Source organism: Chelonia mydas, chromosome 7, assembly GCF_015237465.2.
Source record: "Chelonia mydas isolate rCheMyd1 chromosome 7, rCheMyd1.pri.v2, whole genome shotgun sequence".
Lineage (NCBI taxonomy): Eukaryota > Metazoa > Chordata > Testudines > Cheloniidae > Chelonia > Chelonia mydas.
Genome location: NC_057853.1, coordinates 118,863,961 through 118,869,960, shown reverse-complemented (window position 1 = coordinate 118,869,960; position 6,000 = coordinate 118,863,961). Strand labels below are relative to the sequence as shown.

The following is a 6,000-nucleotide window of genomic DNA, read 5'->3' as shown; positions in this document are numbered from 1 at the left end:
GATCGTTGTGTAAATGAAGCAAGTGGAGTCCCACAGCCATGAAATGGGGCAGCCCAGATGTATGCTGTGCACCAGCCAGTATCACCTTCCAAAGGGAAAGCGACTTGCAAAGAAATAACCACCCAGACGTGCAGTGCGAGCTGGTGGCCTCGGGGTGAGGCAAACACGCAGACGTGTCTCAGGAAATGGGCAGCTTTTTGCTGCTTCTGTTTCTAACCTTGCTGCTGGTGCTGCTGTAACTACCTTTTCTTCCAGAGGGGTGAGTTGCTGCAGAGGTATAAATCTTTAAACATCTGCAGTGTGACTCACTCCTTTCCTACTGCAGTCTTGGCAATGAACCTAATCAAAACATGGGACCACAGAGGAGGACTTATTACCCAGCTCCCGCCTACACCCCTGGCCGAGTAGCCTTCTGAAGGAGAGTGGCCGGGAAACAAAAGCAGCCATGCTGCAGAAGATGAGTGTGCAAAGAGAGGCTGGGGCAGCTGACGCCACCACGAATGTGATGCAAACTGAATGATGAGTAGGTCCGTCGATCTGTAATCGTTAGCTTCAGCCGCTGACATTTCCAAATGGGGAGTGTAAAGTAATGAACACTTCCGTGGTGGTGTTAGATGAACAGCATCCAGCGCTGCTTCAGATCAGTTCTAAGGAACGTGAAGCCGGACAATGCTGGTGACAGCTTGTGATGCATCAGCCAGATTTCCTGGGGGGCGAGATGTCTCACCGTGGCTTCTTTACACACCCTGGGGTTTTCCAGGCTATTCACTCTGATCTTATCCAACCAGATCAAAATGGTGAGCGGAAGCTACACAGAGTCACCTGTGTAACGAGTTCTGCCAGGGCAATTAACATGGGTCAGGGGGACTAAAAGTGACCCTTAATGTTTGAACTCATTCCAGCCTTGCCGAAATCCACGTACGGCGACTCATGCCTAAGCAGTTAGGATGTAAAAGCGCCCACTGACTTTAGGACTGTCTCCACTGGTAAATATCTGCCGCCCTACAGGAAATTGTTTAAAAAACATAGGCATTGCCCTAATTCAGCTTGAAGGCCAGGTGCCTTTCCAGCTGCTGCCTCTGTCCAGCCCTGGGGCTTCCACTCACTTCTCCCTTGCTGGAGAAGCCATGGAGGGATGCAGCCACCCCAGCGGACACAGCAGCTGCAGAGAAACTGGCAGTGCTGTGAACACGCCCACCTACTGGACTGGGCTGATCTCTCACTGGTGCGGTTCATGCTGAGCCATTATTATACAACAAGGGAGCCAGCAGCACACACCAGTCCTTCCTTCCTTCCTTCCTCCCTTCCCTGGAAGAGATGCAGCAGCCATTTGGAGGAGTGAAATCTAACTTCTGGGTGGAAATCCAGAGTGTCACCATTGAGGTCCCTCTGGGTTTACACTAGCATAACTGAGCTTGGAATTTGGCTCTTAGGCTATTGTTGGCTGTGCGCAGTATCTACTAGGCCAGTCGGCATGGCTGGACATCCTTCTGGTTGCATGTATTGCTGAGTCAGAACCAGGGGCCTACATCAGAGAGGTGTACAGTCACACAGTTTTGTAAGAGCCCACATGTATTGTAACACCAGCTGAGAACATAAATCACTGCCAGGGCTGTTCACGCATTAACCTTTAGCTCAGTTCCTAGAAACAGTTGTTGTCAAATCCAGAAGAAACGTCTCCTAAGGGCGGGGGGATGAGGCTGGTAAGTAAACTGCTAGCCTTGGCTGGCTGCTGCCCCATCTCTGGTTTCAGAGTAACAGCCGTGTTAGTCTGTAATCGCAAAAAGAAAAGGAGTACTAGTGGCACCTTAGAAACTAACCAATTTATTTGAGCATGAGCTTTCGTGAGCTACAGCTCACTTCATCGGATGCATACTGTGGAAAGTGTAGAAGATTTGGATTTGGATTTGTGCTGGAAATGGCCCAACTTGATTATCATATAAATTGTAAGGAGAGTGATCACTTTAGATAAGCTATTACCAGCAGGAGAGTGGGGTGGGGGGAGAGAAAACCTTTTGTAGTGGTAAACACCCATTTTTGCATGCTGTGTGTGTATAAAAAGATCTTCTACACTTTCCACAGTATGCATCCGATGAAGTGAGCTGTAGCTCACGAAAGCTTATGCTCAAATAAATTGGTTAGTCTCTAAGGTGCCACAAGTCCTCCTTTTCTTTTTGCCCCATCTCTGTGCTCTGGAGCAGAGCAGTGAGGGATAGAGCCAAAATATTGCAATAGTGCCAGCCCAGGCAGAAATCAGGAAATATTAGAAATCTCCAGAGAAGCCTGTGCTAAGAACTAATTCTAAATTAAATCTGGTTTCCCAAACAAAACGCTCCCTTTCCCCCTCCTTTCTCCTTTGTTCTATTAAAATGAAGGTAATTCCTCTAGATTTTCATCGTTCAGGTAAAAATCCAGGTTTCATTTACTAGAATTCAAAGAACCAACTAAGCAGGAAGCCGGAGACAGGTTTCTATTTGGGATTGAAGTACAGGGTCCAGCAATTTAAATTCAAGGGATGGGTGAAAAGCAGTGACTGGGAAGATTTTACAGTTCAAAATATCTCAGATTAGCTCCGCAACAATGTTTCCTTTTGCTCCCTTTGTGTCTGGCTTTGAGTAATTGTATTTTATTATTGTTTCACAAATGGTGACTACTTTTAAATAGTGCTACGTACTCTGTAGCACATGGCCGGTTTGTGAAGCTGACACACAGCAAGGAGGAGAGACGCACTCAGAGGCCGAGGAAAGGGAGCAAGGTTTTGTAAAAGGACCTCTCAGTGCAACAAAATGAAGCCTCCTCACAGGACTGCAGACCGGGAACCGGCTGCTTTAGTCAACTGCATCACAGGAGTTAGCAGGGAGACTGACTAAACAGGAAGTAAGGGAAGCGTGGAGCCTAGCTCCATCCCATGATACTTAGGATAACCCAGTCAACTCTACCATTTACTACAAAGGGAATTTTAGATGAGATTTGAAAGGAGATGGTCCATTGGCAAGTTGGAGAGATGGCTGAAGGCTCTCCCATGAGCTGCAAAGCAAAGGCTCCTGTGCCAACAGGGTGAGATGATGTCAGTGGCAGAAAGGAAAGGGCTGCCTGGATAAGCAGAGGGAACAAGGATGGGGAGAGAGAGAGAGAGAGAGAGAAAGAGACGGAGACAAGAACAAATCTATGGAGGGATGGAAGAACAAGGAGGGGGCATTTCAGACAGGATCCTGAAATGAAGCAGGAGCCCGTGGAGTAGTTTAAGAAAGGGGGTTACATAGTCATTCTTTACATTGCAGTAGTGCCTGGGAGCCTCAGCCAGAGACCAGGACTAGGTACTGCGCTAGGTGCTGTACAAACACTGGACAAAGAGACCTGCCCAAGAGAACTTACAGTAATGCTTGTTTGTACGTACAAGACTGAGAAACTCAGCCTGCGAATGCCAAGCAGAGATGCTGTTTCCAGTCCTGGGTTCACTCATATGGTCGGCGATTACATTTTCCTTCCCCATAGGAGGATGAGGGCAGTGAAGGTGTCAAGTGTGGGAAAGCTCCCGTTACTGCCAGCAGCTGCTGCTGGCTCTGCTCCAGGACACAGGATTCCGGTTTCCAGCGCTGCTGCTTCTGCTGTCACCACAGGTGCCAAAGCACAAAGGGAAAAAGAAAAAGAAAAAAAAAAAAGTTAAAACAGAAACATCCCCGGTCCCCACTGTCATGCACAGAACTTGCCCTTCTCTAATCCAGCCCAGGTCAGAAGCGACCAAACAATGCCAACATCAGAAGGCCTCTCAACAGCAATGTTAGCTGGTGATCTCAGCCCAGTTCCTAGACGACAGACATAAACAGATGGAGCCAGCATAAAGTGATTCTTCTCATTTACTTTCCTGGGAGCTAGGCTGGGCTCTTAACTGGTCATCTCAGCAGAGAGGCCTTAAGAACCTGTTTCCCTGAATGTTTTCCTGGCTTGATAGCCTTAGAAAACAGGTACCCCTGAGGCCCTAAACGTCTAGGGTCATACTCATCCCTAGCGTAACGCCATGGGAGATGGGATGAAGCTGGCTGAGAATGTATGAGAATTAAAATCAGCTGGGAGGTGGCAGCGAGGTTCCGATTTCATCCCCAACAAGGAGCATTTCTTGTTCAGAACAGACACAGAAAATTAGGGGTTCTGCAGGAGACTTCGTTTCAAGTTTTAGCTACAATGGATGAAAACTTTGTTTCTTAAACTTCAGAGTAAGGAACGTACAGAATGTGCTGGGCACTAAACAAAGAGAAATGTATAAAGCCATCACCGTACGTGCGCACAGACAGCAGAAGGATAGCTGGGTTCTGGCTGTGGCCCCAGTGCGGACCCTGGAATCCCTTCCCACACTGGCTTGCTCAGTTCAGCTGAAAGAGAAGGTGGTCAGTGAGTGAAAGTTCAAAAAAGAAACCCCCTTATTCCTTTGCCAACAATACAAAGGTCTCCATTCCCAGAACCTGGAAGGGCCCTGGCAGTCTACAGAAGGGAATCGGTAGTCCCATTTAGTGCAAAACATCCTCCAGCAACTAAAATTTAAACCAACAAGCACTCTCTGACTGGTCCCGTCCAGCTCTTTGTCCAGACCCAGCTGTGAAGACATTAAGATGAAAGGTTCTTCACTATGCTAGTGACCTGAACAGACAGTCTCAGAGGCAGCATCCAAACTTTTCAGGGATGGGTGCCCAGATCAAGTGCTTATTATGAGCAAGGTTTGTGCTAACGTGCCACCATTATGAAGAGCTCTGTCCTGCAACAGACCCACTGGAGGCCATGAAATTGCATGCATGAGTAGGGGTTTCAGGACTCGGCCTTAAGTGCTCATACTAGGGCATCCCATTTGTCATATTTTGAAGAAAGAAGTCACGTGTGGCAGCCCAGATATTAGCACGTTATTTATCTAGCTGCTCTCCCTGCAGAGGGCTCAACAACAAGCACACAGAAGTCACAAGGAAATGCCAAGGAAATGCAGCTGCCACTGAGGTGGAACATGGCAGCTGCTTTAAAGGTGCCTCGCAACCACACACAACTGTTGCGGGCCGCAAGGTGCAGCACACAGTACCCAGCTGAAACTGCAGAGGGCGTTTGAGGGGGCAGAATGCGGTCGCTCAGTCTGTAAACTGGCCAGGACCGGGCCTGTAGCCAAGCCAAAGGGAGAGTTTGTGGGATGCTGAGAGACGCACTAAGAAAAAGGACAGTTTAGGGGGTACCCTGAAGAACTGTGAAATACCAGGTGCAAATTTACTGCATTTTAGAGGATTCTCAAAACACAAAGATTACATCAAAAAAAAAGAAACTGGCCCTGGGCCTTGGTATTTATGAGGGAATCTGTACTAGGATGACTTGCCAGGGTGGCAAGTTAGGGTCTGTTAAAATACTACTAGGGGGCAAAGCCACTCAGAAGTACCCAAGTACAGTAGCTCAGGACATGTGTCTGGGAAGGGGAATCCTTCTTCCAAGCTGTGGAGTAACTAAGGAGCTGCTCTGCAGACACTGCTGCAGCCCTCTTACTATTTGTATTATAGTAGCACTTAGTGATCAGAGTCCCATTGTGCTAGGTGCTGTACAAATGCCCTTCCAGCTTAGCTTTGAAGCAGAGGGAAAGAGGTTGATAAGCACCCTTTAGTAGCTGGTCTCTGGAGAAGCCATCAGACCACTGGAAGAGACAACCTTGTTTAGTGGACTGAACACGGGGCTGGCTCCTGAATTCTTATACTGACTTTGCCTCTGGTTACCTGTCATAAGATTGGCCATACTGGGTCAGACCAAAGGTCCATCTAGCCCAGTATCCTGTCTTCTGACAGTGGCCAATGCCAGGTGCCCCAGAGGGAATGAACAGAACAGGGAATCATCAAGTGATCCATCCCGTCGCCCATTCCCAGCTTCTGGCAAACAGAGGCTAGAGACACCATCCCTGCCCATCCTGGCTAATTGCCATTGATGGACCTATCCTCCATGAACTTATCTAGTTCTTTTTTGAACCCTGTTATAGTCTTGGCC

The 6,000-nt window shown here is 48.1% G+C and overlaps 1 long non-coding RNA gene across 2 annotated transcripts; it reads right to left on the bottom strand.

Moving 5' to 3' along the window:
• Positions 1 to 3,363: 3,363 nt before the first annotated feature.
• LOC119566852 lies at positions 3,364 to 5,811 on the bottom strand. 2 transcript variants are annotated; one of them, XR_005226295.2, is made up of 2 exons: positions 4,279 to 5,811; positions 3,364 to 3,608 (listed from the first exon to the last, which is right to left on the bottom strand). It is a non-coding gene; the product is annotated as an uncharacterized LOC119566852 (long non-coding RNA). The 2 variants fall into 2 exon arrangements; XR_006292500.1 differs by having other exon boundaries at positions 3,364 to 3,605.
• Positions 5,812 to 6,000: the final 189 nt, after the last annotated feature.